The 21,896-nt window shown below is 44.2% G+C and overlaps 1 protein-coding gene across 2 annotated transcripts in view; it reads right to left on the reverse strand.

The window, feature by feature from the left end:
- The window catches only part of rassf8b (Ras association domain family member 8b), a 121,417-nt gene extending 99,771 nt beyond the window's left edge, over positions 1-21,646 (reverse strand). The window contains exons 1-2 of one of the 2 annotated variants that reach the window (XM_043713360.1): positions 21,549-21,646; positions 15,507-15,593 (exon numbers count right to left, since the gene is read on the reverse strand). The gene's annotated coding sequence lies outside the window, so the exon portion shown is untranslated. Of the gene's footprint in view, positions 1-15,506; positions 15,594-21,472 lie in introns of both variants that reach the window. The other variant, XM_043713361.1, reaches the window with a different exon arrangement.
- Positions 21,647-21,896: the final 250 nt, after the last annotated feature.

The raw sequence follows: 21,896 nt of genomic DNA on the forward strand, positions 1-21,896 counted from the left end.
AAGTCCCTCCTCCCTGCCTTTTATCTTAGCCTGCTTGGCACACCTTCCTCATTCCTGAAGAAGGGCTTATGCCCGAAACGTCGATTCTCCTGCTCCTTGGATGCTGCCTGACCTGCTGAGCTTTTCCAGCAACACATTTTTCAGCTTTGATCTCCAGCATCTGCTGTCCTCACTTTCTCCCAGTTAATTAAGGATAGTCAACATGGCTTTGTCAGAGACAGATCATGCCTAACAAATTTGTTAAAATTTTTTGAAAATGTGATCAAGTGTGTGGATGAGGGAAGTTCAGTTGATGTAGTCTGTGTGGATTTTAGCAAAGCTTTTGACAAAGTCTCACATGGGAGACTGACAGAAGGTTCAAACACATGGAAATAAGGGAAACTTGGCAAGATGGATCAGAAACTGTTTAGTAATAGAACACAAAGGTTAGTGGTGGAAGGCTGTTTTGAGTTACTGGAGGCTGGTATCCAGTGGTGTACCACGAGGATTAGTACTGGGACCCTTATTGTAGGTTTTATATGTATAAATGATATAGATGAAAACATGGGGGAATGTTAAGCAAACTTGTAGATGTCACCAGGAGTGGTTAATAGCAAGGAAGATGGTTGTAGGTTACAGGAAGATATCAATGGGTGGGTCAGATGGGCAAATCAGTGACAAATGGTATTTCACCCTGATAACTATGAGGTGATGCACTTTGCAAGAACAAACTATATAAGGTGTATTTAATGAATCGAAGGCACTGGGTAGCTTGGAGGAACAGAGCTTTCTTGGGGTATAATTATTCACAGATCCCTGAAGTCGGCAGAGCACATGAATAGGATGGTTAAGATGGCATGTGGGATACTTGCTTAGCAAGGAGGTCATGATGGAGTTGGACACAGCATTGGTCAGGCTCACTGCAGGAACAATGTGATAGCATTCTCTGAAGGGGGTACAGAGGAAGTTCACCGGGATATTTCCTGGGATGGAGAAACTGAACTATAAAGAGAGACCAGACAGGCTTGGATTGCTTTCTTTGGAGCAGACAAGACTGAGGGGGCGGACATGATTGAGGAGTATAGGATTCAGAGGGGTATGGACAGGGTGATTAGAGAGCAGCTGTTCCCCTTGGTTGAGGGGGTCAATCATGAGAAGGCATCGTTTTAGAGTAAAGGGGCAGGAGATTGAGAGGGGAATTGGGGAAAAGCCGTTTTCACTCAATGGGTGGTGGAAGTGTGAAGTGGGAAGGTAGCGGATGCTGGAAACCTTACAACCTTTAAAAAAAAGTATTTGGATGAGCATTTCAAATATCACAGCATTCAAGAGTATGGGACAAGTGCAGGAAATTGGGATTAACGCACTTTTAGTGATAGTTATGTCAGTACAGACTCAATGGGCTGAAGGGTCTTCTGTCCTGTATGAATCTATGAGTCTATAAATTGGCCACCAGTGTATAATTCCCTCCCTCTTCCCTTTCCGCTTGTGAATAAGGGTGATGGTACCTTGCCTCATGGACTCTCCCTTGTTATCCCACCAGAAGCATACTGTCTTATACCTGAGGAATGAGCTGCCAGAGGAAGTGGTGGAGACTGGTACAATTACATCATTTAAAAGGTATCTGGATAGGTGGATGAATAAGGAGGGATGTTTGAGGGATAATTGCCAAGTGCTAACAAATGGGACTCGATTAGGTAAGGATATCATGGTCGGCGTGGATGAGTTGGACTGAAGGGTCTGTTTCCACGCTACATCTCTCTGGTTCTATAGCTGTGTGAATACTGATGTTAGGCTGAAGCCTGACTGACAACATCAGTGTTTCATCTGGTAGCTGTGATACTGAGTTGGGGGGGATATCGGAGAATCCAGTTAGTGAAGCTTTATAGTTGATGCCCAATAACACAAATGCTACCGTACCTATTTCCAAACAACTGAACATTGCAAGATTTAACTCACATGAAGCGACTGCCAAGCAATGCACTGGGTGGCTGGAGTTGCTTGAATAAGACAATGAACACAGTTAACACATAGCAGCATGAACATGCACCAAGCCAAAGCCACCTTTAGTCATTAGCGTGGCAATGCCAACACCCAATGGGGGCCAATTTTACTGGGACAAAGGACAGATTGAAAGAACGTAAGCACTTCACATTTCGGATTCTTCGATCCTGAAACCTGTCAGCAGAAAGATATACTGACCCTTTTAAAAGTCCTGCTGTTATTGAGAATGTGGCTCCATGAATTGTGAGCTGGGACTATAAATAAAACCCTAGGATGAACTGTTCAAAACCTAACTGGCATCAAGCAACTTCCTACATGAGAATGCACACAGAATTTATGAGCACTCATAAATAGGAGGTCTAAACATCTCAACATACCCACTATAGGATGTTCTCCTCAAGCGTACCTAATGCGCATCAATGTTTCTCCTTGTGCATGAACAGTTAAATTATCAGCCAACGATCAGAGCTTCCAATCCCACGGCAGAGACTAAAGAACATCCTCGAGACTGACATTCCACTACTGAGGGAATGCTACACTGCTGTAGGTGCAAAGTCTTTCAATTGAGGCACTGGTTTTTAATCATTCAGAGGATGTGGGCATTGCTGGCTGCGTCAAGCCTTAATTGCCCCTTGAGAAGGTGGTAGTGAGCTGCTTTCTTGAACTGCTGCAGTCCACATGCTGTTGGTAGACCCACAGTGCCCTGAAGAGGGAATTCCAGACTCAGCAACATTGAAGGAATGATGATATATTTCCAAGGCAGGATGGTGAGTGGCTTGGAGGGGAAGTTGCAAGGGGCGGTGTTCCCATGTATCTGCTGTCCTGGTCCTTCTAGATGGAAGTTGTCATGGGTTTGGAAGGTGTTGTCCAAGGATCTTTGGTGAATTTCTGCAGTGGAGCTTGTAGATGGTATAGATCGCTGCTACTGAGCATCGGTGGTGGAGGGAGTGGATGCTTGTGGATGTGGTACCTATCAAACGGGAGGCTTTGTCCTGGATGGTGTCAAGCTTCTCGAGGGTTGTTGGAGCTGCACCCATCCAGGCAAGTGGGGAATATTCCATCACACTCCTGACTTGTATTAATTCAAGGTTTCTCCTGCTCTCAGTTCATGTAAAAATGACCATGTAGAGCAGGAAAGATGCCCCGTGTCCCAACCAATATCTATCCTTCAACCAACATATTATTAAAACAGAGTCGTGCTTTAGGAGCTCAAAACCACTTCTTACTTTGATTCTTTCAGTGCAACACTAGCAACTGATCTCATCTTACATCCTCTTTTATTATCCTTAATTAAACTGAGTTCCTATACAATAAAGCCACTTTTCTTCTATGCAAAATAAAGATTTATCCAAACCCATGACCACTTCCATCTTGAAGGACAAGGACAGCAGATACATGGGAACACAATCACCTGCGAGTTCCCATCCTAGCTACTCACCATCTTGACTTGGAAATAGATCACCATTCCTTCAAAGTTGTTGTCAAAATCCCGGAATTCCCTCCTTTAACGGTATTTTGGCCCAACCCACAGCAGGTGGACTGCAGCAGTTCAAGAGGGCAGCTCACCATCACCTTCTCAAGGGCAACTAGAGACGGGGAATAAATTCTGGCCCAGCCCGTGATGCCACATCCCACAAACTGGCAAATGGGACTAGATTAGGCTGTGATATCTGGCCAGCATGGACAAGTTGGACCAAAGGTTCTTTTTCCATGCTCTATGACTCCAAACAAAGAAAAAGAATTAACATTTAAAGGATATGTCAGCTCCTTATTCTTTCTTGCGTATCAGTTTCTTTCCTTGAGCCTTAAGTGTCACCTACCTGCCCAAAGTCTCCTGGAGCATTCAGTGATCCTTCAGTTTGATGGGAAAAGCAATGTACAATCTGTTACCTCAATTTTTAAATGAGGCGAATTTCTGCGCATAATCAATTCAAGACTTCAACAGTGTCTTGGGACCAATCTTTCGAGGCTGAGAAAAATCAATTTCCTTATCTCTAGCTGTTGCCTTTTGTTTTAAAAACAGACCTCTAAACAACTCCTTTTTCATTGCTTCCCATTCCCTCCATCTGTTGCTACCTCTGGTTTTGGACCTCTTGTTTTGCAAGTTTCAGATTGACACTAAAAGGTCCTGTTTGGTTCACTGGGCTCCCTGTTAAAAGGACCTCACATTCCTCACCACCAGGAGTTCACTATTACCATGCACTGTCCAGGTTTACAACAGTACGACACAAGGGGAATTCCCTGAAGTGAATACTTTGTCAAATGTACTGAAAGGCAGACTTTATAAATCCAGTGACACACCTACAAATATGTCGGATACCACGGGTTCTGGAAATCTAAAACAAAAATAGACAATCCTGAAAACACTCAGAACAAGAGTGGAGAGAGAAACAACATTAATGTAGGAGATTCTGATAAAAGATCATCAACCAGAAAAGTTAACTGTTGCTCTCTCCATAGACGCTGTCAGATCTGCTGAGTGTTTCCAGTACTGGCTGTCTAATTGTAAATTAGAGCAGATTTCTTTCACAAACCGTAAGTAGTTGAGGACCCTTGCACTGTTTGCTTGTTGTTAATTCAGTAAAACGAGTTACAATGCAGAAAGTAATAAGTTTGCTATGCTATCCCTGTTAGCAGAGTTAACTATAAAACCATTGAACCGTAGTTCCTCAGAAATGGGTTGGTATTCCCAGCGAAGACAGCAGTTGGATTGTCACTTGCTATCCGTCTCCCTCACCAGACTGTCTCTCTGAACAGTGCGTTCTTTTATCCTTATTGATTCCTGGCTGGACCAGAAGCCCAAGGCCTTGACCTTTGACTCCAGCCAAGCTCTTTGTTGCTGTGTGCCATCCATCAATCCTATTATTGCACACTGAGCTGACATTGCTCAGAAACTTAACTCCTGGGGAGCTCAAGTAGATGGTGCATCCCAAAAACCAAGAATTAAACTTGTTCGGCAGTGTATACGTCCCATACAAGAGATTACAAGGTCAAACCCTACCGATTGACAATTTCAATGCCATTTTTAAAATTCCGGAAGTAATTCTTTTCCAAAGTTGATCCTGAGACCAAATCTTTAAAAATAGCTACAAAACTAGCACCCTCGCATGTAAGTCCAACCGCAAGACAAAGAGCCACTTTGTCAGGAACCCTTGTACAAGGTCAGGCATTATAAAATACTGAAAACATTCTAACCCACTTATCTTGTGCGTTTTGAATACCACGGTGGATAATTTGCCAGAACCCTCCTTTTCAGCAACTGGTTTCTTAAGTCTCCTGTAAGGGACAAGCACATCTTGCAAACTGCTGCAAGGCGCAATGCATCCACTTGATTTGTGAAACTATCGACGAAACACTGGCGGTTCCAGGACCTGAACAGTCTGTATCCAAGAGGATGCCTTTTGCTAAAGTTCATTGAGAAGCACACAGCAAGTCAAGAGTTTGCCCTTTGAACCTTGATGCATATTAGTCATGCTACTAAAGCTAATTACTGAAACACTTTTATATCAGCACTGTGTGTAAATCAGGTCTTTTGTAATGCTCTGGACAAGTTAACAGCCAAAACCTCCTGGGTGGGCTTCAACTCAAGGCCAACTTTTACCGCTCATGAAAGTGCAATGATCGAGCACACAAGGACTTTCACATCAGGTGCCAGCATTCCAAGTGTAAATAATGCTCAACCATCCATGAGGAATTGACCTGCTTGAGCTCCCAGTTATGACAGTGCCTTATTCACAGCTGCCAGTTAGGTCTTTCTCGTCAGTGTAAAATGATGTGAGCCAGGAGGCCTGGGTTCAAGTCCCACCTGCTCCAGAGGTGTGTCATAAAATCTTGGAATAGGATGATTTGAAAATATCTGCAACGCCGTGTTAATACACCTACTGAGCAGGCCCATGCTATAGGACTGTGACTATGAAAAGGTATGAAAAAATAAACTCTTACAGTGCAGAGGGAGACCATTTAGCTCACTGTGCCTGCTCTTTGAAAACATTATTCAATAACGCCCACTTACCCGATCTTTCTCCCCTGCCCTGCAAATTATTGTTTTCATTCACAGGATCTGGGTATTGCTGGTTATTGTTGCAAGTCTTTATTGCCCATCTCTAACTGCCCTGGAGATGGTACTGTTTATCTCCCTTTTTGTACCCCTGCTGTCTATGTGGTGTAGGTTGACCCACCGTACCCTTTGGGAGCAAACTCCAGGATGTTAACCCAGTGACAGTGGAGGAATGGCTGATAGATTTCCAAGTCAGGATGGTGAATGGCATAGAGGGGAGCTTGCAAGGGGTGGTGTTCCCAAGTAGTTGCTTTGTCTTTCTAGATGGAAGTGGTTGTGGGTTTGGAAGGTGCTGTCTGAGGATCTTTGGTGAATTTCTGCAGTACATCTTGTAGATGATACTGAGCGTCGGTGATGGAGGGAGTGGATGCTTGTGGATGTCAGGCCAGTCACACGGGCTGCTTTGTTGTCAAGCTTCTTGAGCGTTGTTGGAGCTATACTCATCAATGCAAGATAAAAAGTGGAGAGTATGGTATTCCAATTCTTTTTTTAGAGACCTAGAAAATAGGAACAGGAGTCGGCCAATCAGCCCTTCAAGCCTGCTACGTCTTTCGATATTATCATGGCTGATCACCCAACTCAGTGTCCTGTTCACGCATTGGCCCTAAGAAATATAACTATCCCCTTCTTGGAAACATTCAACATTGAGAGTCATGGAACCAGCTTTCACCATCCTGCGGGCACCGTCTTCAAGATCACAACAATTAAAGAAAAGCTCTTCAACCCTCTTTCACCAATTATCTTCAATGTGCATTTTCTTATGACCAATTTCCCTGCCTGTGGAGACAGTTCCTTTTTACTCACTCTGTTGAAACCCCTCATTACATAACCAACTTGCACTAGAAAAAAATCCCTCTGTAATTATATCCCCTCACGAAGAGCCGTGATAATTAAAAACACTCCAAAGTTTTATGTGATGCATTTGTATTGGTCGTGTTTCACAGTTTATCTATCGTCGCTGAGTCAATATTCCAGGAATTCCTGGGGATTTCAGCATTTCCCTGAAAACTCAGCAGCTGGTCAGGGTCTCTCAGGGTGGCCAATGAATACAGTTTTGCCCACATCCTGAACATGGAGAGCTGGGGGAATGCACATTTAGCTGGGGCAAAGCCTGTGTACCATCTATCCAAATATACTGCACTGGTCGCACTCTCCCACTGCAGGATCCCAAAGTAATTCCACACTCACTCGCTCTTCACTTCATTGGTGATGGAGTGCTGCACAGCTGGAAATGTCAGTGATATCTTGAAGTGGGGGTCTGTCTGCAATCTCAGGAGGATATTCACCCCGCTGCAGTGGCAGTTGAGCCTGAGGCCTTGCGAGCAGTGAAGAAGCCTGGTGTGCTTTGTTGGGTGGGTCTTAGCCCAGTATGGAGGACAGCGTGCCCTCCTAGAGAAGGCCTGCTTGGAGCATCTGCAGGTCCCTGGCTCAAGAAAGAACTGAAATGATTGTCATTTTAACTTTATTTCTTTATTTTGCTACTTTCATGCTAAGAAGGATGAACTTTTTAACCTATTTCTTTATTTCTGTGAGTAAGATTTTGTACTGAGGAACCTTTGTACCCAGGATGGGGCTGTGTGTGGCAACACTGTACACTTTTCACTGTATTCTTGCACCCCATACTCAAGTGCACGTGATAATAAAACCTAAATCTAAATCCAATCTAAATCTGTACATTTGCCAACACCTAACCCATCTCCCGGATTTCTTTAATGTATGTATTTCCTGCAAGAACAACATTGTGTATTTATGTAGTGCCTTTACAGAATGAAATTTCCCAAGATACTTGGAGTATAAAAATATGCTTAAACTATACAGGGTACAAGTCAGGCCAAACCTGGAATACTGCGAACAGTTTTGGGCCTTTTATCTAAGGAAAGATATACTTGCATTGGAGGCAGTCCAGAGAAGGGTTCACCAGGCTGACCCTGAGTATGGAGGGTCTGTCTGATGAGATGTTCAGTAAATTTGGCTTGTACTCATTGGAATTTAGCAGAATGAGAAACAGCCTCTTTGAGATACACAAGATTTTTTTTAAAAGAGGACTTGACAGGGTAAGATACCAAAATTGGAGGTGTAGTGGACAGCCAGGAAGGTTACCTCAGATTACAACGGGATCTTTATCAGATGGGCCAATGGGCTGAGGAGTGGCAACTGGAGTTTAACTTAGATAAATGTTTGATGCTGCATTTTTGGAAAGCAAATCAGAGCAGGAATTACACACTTAATGGTAACATCTTCGGGAGTGTTGCTGAACAAGAAGACCTAGGAGTGCAGGTTCATAGTTCCTTGAAAGTAGAGTTGCAGGTAGATAGGATAGTGAAGAAGGTGTTTGGTATGCTTTCCTTTATTGGTCAGAGCATTGAGTACAGGAGTTGGGAGGTCATGTTTTGGCTGTACAGGACATTGGTTAGGCCACTGTTGGAATATTGTGTGCAATTCTGGTCCCAATCCTATTGGAAAGATGTTGTGAAACTTGAAAGGGTTCAGAAAAGATTTACAAGGATGTTGCCAGGGTTGGAGGATTTGAGCTACAGAGAGAGGCTGAACAGGCTGGGGCTGTTTTCCCTGGAGCGTTGGAGGCTGAGGGGTGACCTTATAGAGGTTTACAAAATCATGAGGGTCATGGATAGGATAAACAGACAAGATCTTTTCCCTGGGGTGGGGGAGTCCAGAAGTGAAGGGCATAGGTTCAGGATGAGAGGGGAAAGATATAAAAAGGAACCTAAAAGGTAACTTTTTCACACAGAGTGGTATGTGTATGGAATCATCTGCCAGAGGAAGTGATAGAGGCTAATACAGTTACAGCATTTAGAAGGCATCTGGATGGGTATAGAAATTGGAAGGGTTTAGAGGGATACGAGCCAAATGCTGGTAAATGGGACTAGATTAGGTTAGAATATCTGGGCGGCATGGACGAGTTGAACCAAAGAGTCTGTTTCCATGCTGTATATCTCAATGACTCTATGTGAAAAATATTGTTTCCCCTTGCGGAGAAAGAAGGTGTAATCTCAGAAAAAAGCGATCACTCACTCAAGAGCAGATGAGGAGGAATTACCTCTCTCAGAGGGGAGTGAATCTGTGAATTCTTTACTGGACAGGGCTAGAGATCCAAGATGGCAGTGGAGCTCATCCAATCTGTCATTTCTTTTCTTTCTTTTTTCCCCCTTTGTGTGTTTTTTAAAATCCTTCTTTCTTCTTGGCGATGTCCTGAACACGCGGCCTCAGCACGGACTTAGATTCTCAGCCTGAGTGTGGCCCGGTGTGGCGGTCTCCCAGTCCAGTGTGGGCTCAGCGTGGATGTCCCCCCTTGAGATGGTTGCAGACGGGTCTCCTGGCCTCAAGAGCCTTGAGGTGAAGCCCACGTTCGTCTGGAGTCAAGGCCCAGCGTGGTCTGGGTTGGATGGACTGTTACTCTGAACATTTAATTTCCCTATTTTCTAATTTATTCCTCCGACCTGTAATGCTGTACATTTTATTTCTTCATATTTCTCATTGCTTTTCCTCTAAGGATCGATACTTAAGAATTTGTACCTCGGTACCTTTGTACCTGAGATGGCGCTGTAAGTGGTGACTTTTTAACTTTCCATGTGAGTACATATTACAACAAAGCTAATTCTAATTCTATTTCTGTTGAGAGGAAGGCAGCTTCCAAGGAGCAGGAGAATCGACGTTTCGGGCATGAAGAAGGGCTTATGCCCGAAACGTCGATTCTCCTGCTCCTTGGATGCTGCCTGACCTGCTGCGCTTTTCCAGCAACACATTCCAGGAAAACACATCCTGCTTCCTGTTTGACAATGGGTTAAAAAAAGACAGCTGCTAATTTGGTTGACAAAGGATAGCCAGACTGTATTTTCTTAGAATTAGAATTCCTACAGTGTGGAAACAGGCCATTCAGCCCTCCAGCAACACATTTTCAGCTCTATTTCTGTTGAGTCTGGGTCATTCAGTACATTCAAGGCTGAGGTGGGCAGAGCTTTAATCAGTAACAGAATCAAGAGTTATGGGGAAAAGGCAGGAACGTGGAGTTTGGCCCCAGGTTTTGAGGAGTAAGGAAGTACAAGATGAGGTCAGCAGGAAAACACATCCTGCTTCCTGTTTGACAATGGTTAAAAAAAGACAGCTGCTAATTTGGTTGACAAAGGATAGCCAGACTGTATTTTCTTAGAATTAGAATTCCTACAGTGTGGAAACAGGCCATTCAGCCCAACAAGTCCACACCGACCCTCCGAAGAGTAACCCACTCAGACCCATTCCCCTACAATTCCCCCTGACTAATGCATCATCTAACCTACACACCGCTGAACACTATGGTCAATTTAATATGACCAATTTACCTCCTCTGCACATCTTTGGACTGTGGAAGGAGACCGGAGCACACAGAGGAAACCAGACACAGGGAGAATGTGCAAACTCCACACAGACAGTCACCCAAAGTTGGAATCGAACCCGGGTCCCTGGTGCTGTGAGGCAGCAGTGCTAACCACTGAGCTACTGTGCCGCCCTGCACTATACATTCCTCCCAGTTTTTGGAAGCAAGACTTTTCCATGGAGGAGCTTGGTTACATGACTGCACCTAAAGGGACTGCTGTGCTGCACAGATGTCTCTCCGAGAACCCCAGTGTAGGTTCGTGGTTTGTGTTTGAACCGACTGTCATTCCTGAAGAAGGATTAGACCCGAAACATTGATTCTCCACCTCTTGGTGCCTGGCTTGCTACGTTCCTCCAGCCTCCTATTGTCCATTTTTTCAGGCAGACTTACCTCAAGTGTCTGAGGGTCATTAGAGACCAAATGCTTGGAACAAGGGAAACTGCCAGCTGCAAGTATTAGGATGCAGTGTTAGCCAAGAATTGGAGGACAGTATCCTGGAAAATTTAAGTCAGTGGATCTGGGGTTTCCAGACGTAGCTTTTTGTGCTTCTAACAAATGTAATCTCTTTCCTTTGGTGATAGCATGTTTGGATAGCCGCAGCACGGATAGTTTTATACACCGCAGCAATTGACACTTGTTTATTGCTCATGGGATGTGGGCATAGGGGTCTAAAGTCATAGAGTTATACAGCACGGAAACAGACCCTTCGGTCCAACTTGTCGATATCCCAATCTAAGCTAGTCCTATTTGCCAAGATTTGGCCCATATCCCTCTAAACGCTTCCGATTCATGTACCTAGCCAGATGCCTGTTAAATGTTGTAATTGTACCAGCCTCCACCACTTCCTCTGGTAGCTCATTCCATACACACACCACCTTCTGCGAGACAAATTTGCCCCTCAGGTCCCTTTTAAATGTTTCCCCCTCATCTTAAAACTATATCCTCGAACTTTGGACTCCCCTACCCTGGGAAAAGACCTATTCACTGTAACCATTCCCCTCATGATTTTATGAACTTCCATAAGGTCACCCCTCAGCCTCTAAAGCTCCAGGGAAAACAGCCCCAGCCTATTCGGCCTCTCCCTATAGCTCAAATCCTCCAACCCTGGCAACATCCTTGTAAATCTTTTCTGAACCCTTTCAAGGTTCACAACATCCTTTTTTAAAGAAGGGAAACCCAGAATTGACTGCAGTATTCCAACAGTGGCCTAACCAATGCCCTGTACAGCTGCAACATGGCCTCCCAACTCCTATACTCAATGCTCTGACCAATAAAGACAAGATAACCAAATGCCTTCTTGACTACTCTGTCTAACTGCAATTGTACTTTCAAGGAATTATGAACCTACACTCCTAGGTCTGTTTGTTCAGCAACATTCCCCAAGACCTTACCATTAAGTGTATAAGCTCCTGCCATCTAGGTAGGCATTTATTGTCCACTCCTCAATGTCCTTGAGAAAGTGCTGGGTCTAAGCTGCTGTCCTTGCTGGGGTGTAGAGATAGCCACAATACTGTATAGGAGGGGGGATTCTAGGATGTTAATCTCACCAACAGTAATTAAAGCCACGGGCATCATTGTGGGAAGACTTGCTATTGTAATCAGGTGGCTCATTGGTTCAATACATAGTGTCTACCAAGTGAAAGGGCATGAGGGTGGGCGGTACGGTGATGATGGTGATGGGGGCAGAAGGGGGTCTGGAGGTACAAGGGACCACTGGATGTGCGAAGGGGACTTGGTTGGTATGGTGATGGGCATGGAGGGCACAGTGAGCTTGCCTTTCTTAGGAAACCTTCTTCAAAAATTACGGACCAGCACTATGTGTGGGGTGTTTGAGATTTTAGCTGCTCAGAGCCCTGGCCTGTGCTGAGCATTGAGGTCTGGCTCACTGCAAATTTCCTTGAAAGTCTGTGCAGGAAACTTCCCTCCAGGCTGGGGCAGAGTCGAGGCTATTGAAAATGGCTTCAACTAAAAATGGTAAAATTCAGTCCGATGCAGTAAACAGACACTTATTTTTATTTCAGCTGCTTGGATTCATTGAATTGTTATCAAGGGTTATGGTGAGTCATTAAAAATACCATTCTTTGCTGATTGCACTGTCTATTATGGAACACTAACTCCCTGTCCTCAGGAAAAGAAATGATCAAATCACTTGGGCAGTGCACAGGACAGGACAATTACAGCATTATGTTCAGTGTTAGCCAAATAAAGTTAATAACTTCACTGCTCACCAATCAGTAGGAGTGTCTAACTCTCTTTGGCTACAAATCACTGACCTCTGTAGTTGCCACACAATTGGCCAAGTTGACTAAAAATAAAACTATTCGGAAAGGCTGAAGGAATGTGTGCTCCACTGATCACACAAGGAAACTGTAGTTTGTCAGGGTGGAAAAAGCCACTTGGTGAGTAAGGCTGAGCTAAAGAGGAGAATCCTTTCCTTACTCTGTCATATCAAACTGTTTTGTAATATCAGATGGATGGAGTGGCTTGAATAATAAAGGCAGACAACACATCAGAGTCCTTCACTCTCAACATTTACGAGATCAAACACAGAAATTGCTGGAGAAAATCTGCAGGTTTGGCAGCGTCAGTGGGGAGAAAGCAGAGTTAACACTTTGAGTCCAGAACCCAATCTGAAGAAGAGTCACTGGACTCGAAGCATTGACTTTGCTTGCTCTCCACAGACACAAAGCCAGATCTGCTGAGTTTCTCCAGCAATTTCCGGTTTTGTTTCAGATTTCCAATGTCTGCATTTCCTTACAAAGATTAAGACTGACTGGGTTTTAAACTTGCCAGGCAAGATAACCACACCTGTGACATTCTGCAACAGTCTGAAGGGGACAATCTAGAACCTAATGACTCAAAACTTCCAACTGTCTCAAAAGCATCAGTATCTGTAGCTCAGTCCAGTGTATGCAGAAACGTTACACCCCCAATATGCTTCCTCTACAGCCCAGCAACATGCATCTTATGCAAGTCAGATCACTGGATAGTTGTTGTAATAAAGTTTCAATGTTTATGTTTAAACAGAGGATTTGAAATTGCAGGGGACAGACCGTAAACTATCATCCCGAATTGATAGAAGATTGCAGATAAGGAGTGGGGTGATAATGGTGAGAGCTAGGCCTCAGGTGGGAGCAGTGGAATGGTCTGACTCAGGGGCAAAACTCCCAGCCAACAGTCTGGGGTACAAAAAGTTTTGGCTGAGACTAGTGCAGCATCGAGCGAATGCGTGAAACTGCCACCTTTTGGATATGATGTCAAACCGTGGACTGGTCTGCTTTCTCAGTCAGATGGGCAAGGTCCCAGGGCCCAAGTTCAAATAAAATGAAAGGGAGCGACTTATCCTCCAATTAGCATCCCCTTTCAGAGAGGGTTCAGAGGAGATTTACCAGGATGTTGCCTGGTATGGAGGGAAAGTTTTATGAGGAAAGGCTGGAGGACATGAGGCTGTATTCATTGGAGAGAACAAGATTGACAGCTGACTTAATTGAGCATATAAGATAACCAGAGGGTTAGATAGGGTGGACAGTGAGAGCTTTTTTCCTCGGATGGTGAGGGACATAGCTTTAAATTGAGGGGGTGATAGATATACGACAGATGTCAGAGGTAGTTTCTTTACTCAGTGAGTAGTAGGAATGTGGAACGCCCTACCTGCAATAGTAGTAGACTCACCAACTTTAAGGGCATTTAAATGGTCATTGGATAAACATATGGATGATAATGGAATAGTGTAGGATAGATGGGCTTCAGATTGGTTTCATAGGTCAGTGCAACATCAAGGGACGAAGGGCCTTTACTGCGCTGTAAGGTTCTATGCTTTATAAAATGTTGCTGGTCATTGTCACATTATTACTTACAGGACCTTGTCACCTGCAAAGTGGCTGGCTGGGTTTGAGGTGCAAAGGGTAACACATACGGCTCACAGTCAGAAGGCTACTCACTCAAATGATGTTAGGCTCATGGAGTTATACAAGAACCTTGTGGTACAGTGATAGCGTCTCTGCCTCTGTCCCATAAGGTCCGGGTTTCAAGTCTCACCTGCCTTGGAGGTGTATCCAAACCCCGTGTTTAAAAATGCCCATCAGCAAATTGGCTGCTTCCTTTCCTACTTTACAATAACAACTGCACTTCAAAAGGCACTTTAAGCCAAGGCTCTGTCTGCCATTTTCAATCCATGTCAAAGATTCAACGACGCCAGTTTGAAGAACAGAGGGAGTTCTCTGAAGTTGTGAAAGGTGCCACATAAATTTAAGTCTTTCTCTGCTTTCCCCCATATCTATGGATTTGTGAATTGTGTATTCAGTTCTGACACCCACTTGGATTTCATTTGAAGAAAGGTGCATGTATTTTTTAAGTTCTTTGTCTGAGAAGTGAGGATTGCTCTCCTTTATTGTACTTCTTCAGCTGCCCCTAAACTAATTGGCTCTGTAGTCCATTTCACAGGGCAGTTAGGAGTCAACTACATTGCTGTGGGTCTAGAGTCAAACGTAGGCCAGACCAGGTAAGGATGGCCGTTTCCCTGCCTACAGGGCATTAGTGAACCAGATGGGTATTTATGACAATTAGACTAGCTTCTTCATTTTATTGAATCAAATTTCACCATCTGCCATAGCGTGGTTGGAATTGATATTCGAATGGGTTCTCGATTACTGGCTCAGTGACATTAAAACCATGCTGGAAGAGCACAGCAGTTCAGGCAGCTCCTCGGATGCTGCCTGAACTGCTGTGCTCTTCCAGCACCATTGATCCAGAATCTGGTTTCCAGCATCTGCAGTCATTGTTTTTACCCCGACATTACAACCATGCCATTTCCTCCCTTTGATCATTTTAATTCAACCCGTTCCGACAGGTTATACCACACCTCTGGATCAGGTGGGACTTGAAAGCGGGTCTTCAGACCCAGAGGTAGGGACAGTACCACGGTGCCATAAGAACCCTTGCTTCCCCGTGATACTTGATAAAGTACATACATCAGTCTCAATCCCATCCCTACTGTCAATGCAAAGATTTGATACTATTTGATACCACAACAAAATATTTTCCACTGGTGTGACAATTAACTGTAGAAGAGGCTGAAACGTACAAGACATTACTTACATAATACTGTTGTGATGTTTAGGTGCATAAGAATAGTGATGGCTCATCAAAACATATAATTTATTGGATCTGAAGTTTCAAGACCATCTAAAAGTAAAATAAGATAGTGTACGATTACAATTTTTTTCAGTAAAACAGGTTTCACATTCCTTACTAAATACAGATTGACAGTGATTACGTTTGTGTTGGGGGAGGGTTTTAACAATGCAGTGCATCTGAATAACAGCAAACTATCAATCCAGTCTTATTCCAAAGCTGTTTGATGCCATGACTGATTAATTCACACTAATTCCTTGTTTTCTTCAATTTCAGCAAAGTTTCTATATTGCGGGAGAAATGACGTCAGGAAAATGGGACTTCCTAGCTACTGTTAAATAGGAATGGGTAAGTCAGTGGAAAAGGTAACTTACACTGCACCTAGAATGAATGCGATTCCATTTGTCATTGGTGCTGGAGATTTGAGGTGGACACAACTGGACTTTGGAGTCAGGCTATGATCAGTCACAGCACAGAGGAACGAAATATCTGGCAGGTGGTTTAGCGCTCCATTTCATATTACAGTCATTGATTTGATTTATTAATGTCACATGTACCTACTAGCAGTCCCAAGCCTCCAACTCGGCACTGCCCCCTTGACTGATCCATTGCCTTTCCCATCTATCCGCTCCACCCTCCCCTCCGACCTATCACCTTCTCCTCCACCTTCACCTACCTATCACATTCCCAGCTGCCTCCACCCTAGGCCCAGCCCCCTCCCATTTATCTCTCAGCATTCCCCCGGCCCACAAGCCTCATTCCTAATGAAGGTTTTATACCCAAAACGTTGACTCTTCTGCTCCTCGGATGCTGCCTGACCTGCTGTGCTTTTCCAGCACCACACTCTCAACTCTGATCTCCAGCATTTGCAGTCCTCACTTTCTCTGCAGTGAAAAGTTTTGTTTTGCATGCAGTACAGACAGGTCATACCATATAAAGTGCATTAGGGTCATAGAACAGAATGAGGAATACAATGTTATGGCTGCAGAGAAGCTATACAGGGAGCGAGATCAATACTCAATTTAAAATTTGAGAGGTCTGCTCAGAAGTCTAATAACAGCAGGGAAGAAGCTGTGCTTGAATCTGTCTGCATGTGTGTTTAAGCTTTTGTATGTTCTGCATGACGGATGAGGTTGGAAGGGATTATGACCGGGGTGGGAGGAGTCTTTGATGATGTTGGCTGCCTTCCTGAGGCAGTGGGAAGTGGAGATGGAATGAATGGATAGAAGGTTGGCTTGCCTGATGTGTGTTTACAACTCTCTGCAGTTTCTTATGGTCCTGGGCAGAGCAGTTGCCGTACCAAGCCGTGATGCTTCCAGATAGAATGGTCAAGCCTTGGTGCTTAGTTTCCAATCCATAAATTTAGCAAAGTGCCACGTTGGCGGTGAAGGGCTTTGAGCTGCAATGAAGTTGTAAAAGGGGCTATTATCAGTTCATATCTGCAGGAGCTTCCTGTCAACACTAAAACCTTTGTGCGGTAAATGGTACTGCTTGCTTCCTGATGCTTTAAGAGTATCACACTCAAAATGGCAACCACCCATTGTATTCCATTGATAGGGACTTACAGTTTCAAGTTACTGGGATTGCAAAGCTAAGTTTCAAATGTCAATTTAAACCCATTCATTCACAGAGTGCTTACAGTCATTGAGGCATTCTGTACAGCACAGAAACAGAACCATCAGTCCAACTTGTCCATGCTGACCAGATATCCGAAATTAACCTAGTCCCCATTTGCCAGCATTTGGCCCATATTGCTTGAAACACTTCCTATTAATGTACCCATCCAGATGCCTTTTAAATATTGTATTTGTATACACCTCCACCACTTCCTTTAGCAGCCTGTTCCATACTCGCACCACCCTCTGCATGAAAACGTTGCCCAAGTCCCTTTTAAGTATTTCCCCTCTCACCTTGAACCTATGCCCTTTAGTCTTGGACCTCCCTACATCAGAGAAAAGACCTTGAATATTCACTCTATCCGTGACCTTCACAATTTTATAAACCTCTATAAGGTCACCCGTCAGCATCTGATACTCTAGGGAGAACAGTCCCAGCCTATTCAGCCTCTCCATATAGATCATACCTTCCAACCCTGGCAAATCTTTTCTGCACCCTTTCAAGTTTCACAAATCTTTCCTATAACAGGGAGACAAGAATTGAACAGAGTATTCCAAAAGTAGCCTGACCAGTATCCTGTACAGCCACAACATAGCCTCCCAACTCTTATACTCAATGCACTGACCAATAAAGGAAAGCACACTGAAGGCTTTCTTCATCAGTCAAAAGGCATGGTGCTGGAAAAGCACAGCCGGTCAGGCTCCGAGAAGCAGGAGAGTCGACGTCTCAAGCATAAGCTCTTCATCAGCTTTCTCCTAGCCTTCTTCACCACCCTGTCTACTCATGACTCCACTTTCAAGGAGTTATGAACCTGCACCCAAAAGTCCCTTTGTTTGGCAATGCTCCCCAGGACCTTCCCGTTAACCGTCCTGATTTGCTGTATCAAAATGCAACACCTCACGTTTATCTAATTTAAACTTCATCTGCTGATCCTTGGCCCATCTAATCACGGCTTGCTGTGCCTTAAAAAAGAAATCAAAGTCAAGCAGGCCAAGCCAACCCAGAATATCCCAACATTACGTTGCCACCTCTGGTTGGATGTATTATCCACTCCAACTGCCCTGGCCAATCACCCATCCTGAGCCCATATATTCCACGATGTTTAAAAAAAGAAACTGCACAATATTCCTATCCCCCTGCTGGGGTTTCTTCCTGTTTGCTGCTGGCAATGTCCTTTTATCCCAGGAGGCTCCAGTACAATACTGGAGAGTTGACAAACTCAGCCAACAGCCAAAGCTAGCAAAGTGTTCACTTGAACTTTTCACCAAACCAAGGCATCAGTATTCCCAACTTCCAAAAATTCCGGACTATGAATCCCTGAGTCAGGGCTAAGAAAATTACATCAAGATGAATTAAATTAAGTGTCCCTTTCAACTTCTAGTAGCTGATTTTGTACTTGGGTCCTATGAGGACCCAGTAATGTGAGTCTCAATATACGGTAACAGCTTGACCTACACACATTGATAGCTGTAGAGGACAGAAACTTGACAGCGGCATTTAAGCATGTGGCTTTAAGGAAATAGTGGCAACTATGGAGAGATATCACAGCTGGGTTAGGCAGTCTGTCGTACTCCAAGGACTGTTCCTGGCCTTCCCTTAGAGCTATTTCAAAAGCCAATACTCTCCTGTCTTCAAAACAATCTTTCTGAGCACTTTCAACCATTCCTCACTTCTTTATGTTTTAACATCTATCTTGATAAGTAGGTGCGTGAATTTGTGCTGTGCAAATGTTTTACAAATCTCCAAAGGACAGCACATGTTGAAGATACACACAGTATTTCGTCAGCAAGAGATTAGAGTGGCAACCAGCACTAACAATAGACAAATACGAGAGCAAGGTGACACATTGGTTTTGTAGAATTTTTATTCCCACAAGCAGATTGGATTTTCAAACTTATGCTCAAACACACCTCAACAATATTGAAATCATGTCTCATTAGCAGCAAAGTTGAGTCAAAATCAGAAGGTCACAGGTTCAAATCCCAGAGCACACTACTGAATCACATTCAAGGACATGACTGAGGGGGTGCTACTCTATCACAGGCACTGTCTTGAGCCTTGCAATGTTCAAAGGATCCCTAGAGTGCTGAAGCCCATTGCGTTTACAATTACCCACCGTACCCTACATTAGGCCAATCACCTAACCTGCACATCTTTGGACTGTGGGAGGAAACCAGAGCACTCAGAGGAAACCCACGCAGACACGGGGAGAATGTGCAAACTCCACACAATCACCTGAGGCTGGAATTGAACCCAGGTCCACCAGCTCTGTGAGGCAGCAGTGCTAACCACTAGGCCACCATGTGGCCCCAACAACAACAACCTTTTTTAAATTGGTGTAAAAGATTCTATTGCATTGATTTGAAGAAGGACAGAGAATTCATACAACAACCTGGCCAATATTTAACCCTCTACTATTGAACAAACAGATTATTTGGTCGTTGTGACACTGCTGTTTCAGCTGGCTTCCCATTTTGTCCTGCTGTCTTTAAAAACAGTGTCACAGAATCCTTCACATGTGCCCACGAGGGAGACAGACTGGGGCTTACCTCTACACCTCATCTGACAAATACAATCTTCAACAGTTGAACTGTCGTTCAGTATTATATTAAAGCTGCCTAGATCTTTGTGGGTCAAGCCCACATTTTTTGAAATAAGATGAGAGTGGTTCGCCCAAGCTGCAAGAAATGACAGAGCCTTTCTGATATTGGAAGAAAGGGCATTGATAAATTCAGAAAAGGCATTTCACTGTAAACTCAAGTCACAGAATTATAAGGGGCTGGAGCCCAGACCTGGGGCTTTTACCCTTGCTTCCTGTTGGCAATATGAAATATTTCATTTTTATTGTCAACGAAAGATGTTTTCAAACCAATCTACCACATGAACCTTTATATATCTCACAAACCCAGTTGGATATTAGCCTGCACTGACAAGCATTGACAGCACAGAAGGAACATGGTGTTTGTGCCAACTCTTTGAAGGAACCATTTAATTAGTCTCAGTGTCTCATACCTTCCGCATAGAAACATACTCCTTTTCAAACTGAACCAATTCCATTTTTAATGACTGAATCTACTTTCACTGTTCTTGAGAGGCAGTATGTTCCAGTTCACAACCACATCCATGTCCAAAAAAAAAACTCTTAACTCCCCTCTGCTTCTTTTGTCAATTATCTTAAATTTGTGCCATCTGGTCACCAACTCTCTGGCCAGTAGAGACAGTCACAGTGCTCAATCTCAATCATCTCATTCACAAAGCTGGGGGTGGCTGATGATGCAGAGAAATTTCAGTGTGAGTGAGCCAAGTTGGACAAGCAGGAAAATGCATGGCAGATGAAGTATACTGTGGATGTTCTATTTCAGTAGCAAAAACAGGAAGGCAGATCATCATCTGAATGGTGATGGGTTGGAAAAGAGATTACAACAGTTACTGAAAGGAAGCAGCAGGCAGTGAAGAGGGCAATGGAACATTAACCTTCACGGTGACAGGATTTGAGTACAGGAGCTGGGATGTCTTGTTGCAGTTGTACAGGGCCTTGGTGAGACCACACCTGGAGTACTGTGTGCAGTTTTGGTCTCCTTACCTGAGGAATGATAGTCTGGCTATGGAGGGAGTGCAACAAAGGTTTCCCAGACTGATTCATGGGATGGTAGGATTGACAATATGAAGAAAGACTGGACCAATAAGGACGGGGTTTAGAAGAATGAGGGGACAGCTCATAGAAACTTATGACATTTTAACAGGACTGGACAGAGTAAATGCAGGAAGGATGTTCCTAATGACTGGGGAGTTCAGGACCGGGGATCACAGTCGAAGGATACAGGGTAAGGACTGAGGTGAGGAGAAATTTCTTCACCCAGAGGCTGTGGAAGAAGTTAGATATAGTTCTTAGCGCTAAAGAGATTCAAAGGGTATGGGGAGAAAGTGGGATGACCAGTGATGGGTCTCATTGAATGGCAGAGCAGGCTTGAAGGGCCGAATGGCCAGCTCCTGCTCCTATATATCAAAGGAACTCACTTGTCCCCAGTTCCCAAGGAAACATCCGTTTAGCATGGCCATTCAAACGCCCATCAGTGCTGTGAGTCATTCTGGTGGAAAAACCATTCCTGCCACAAAATAACTGCTGAATGGCAGCGGTGGCAGGAAGTGTCACATAGAGGAGGCAAGGGGGGGGACGTTCCAGTCCACAAAACGCTGCCATCAGCAATGCTGGCTCCCTGTTGTCCCTCAGAGGTTCCGCAAGGAAGTTATTTCTCATCAGGAGTGAATGACATATACACACACTCTCTCTCTCTGTGTTTCACAGCACTAACCGGTGTATTCCGAGTGATCCCATTTCACTCAGCAGGTCATCAGTTAACATTAATCTTCAGCAAACCTTCAACAAACCTTGGAAACGCTTTCGAAATGATTTGCACTTAAGAAGGAGGAAGTCTGCCTTCCCGCGTTTGTCTCCTCTCCAAGTGAGTTCAGCGTGTCCTGTCCCGACACGACTCATTATACAACAAACTGACATGGCTCTTCCATTGGCTCTGTCTGCTGCCGGAGTTGCTACGGTGGATTGTACATCGGTGTCATGTTGCAGTAACTTCCTCCCTGAAGTTTGTGCAGAGTGCCTGAGTACTGTTACAGCAGCAGAATGTGGACATCGTGCATTCTGAACTCCCTTCAGCCACTACGGGCTTTGAATCACATTCCGCCCTTTTGCAGCCAAGGTCTACAAAAGCTATTGGTGGT

The sequence above is a fragment of the Chiloscyllium plagiosum genome, chromosome 23 (genome assembly GCF_004010195.1).
Source record: "Chiloscyllium plagiosum isolate BGI_BamShark_2017 chromosome 23, ASM401019v2, whole genome shotgun sequence".
Classification (NCBI taxonomy): domain Eukaryota; kingdom Metazoa; phylum Chordata; class Chondrichthyes; order Orectolobiformes; family Hemiscylliidae; genus Chiloscyllium; species Chiloscyllium plagiosum.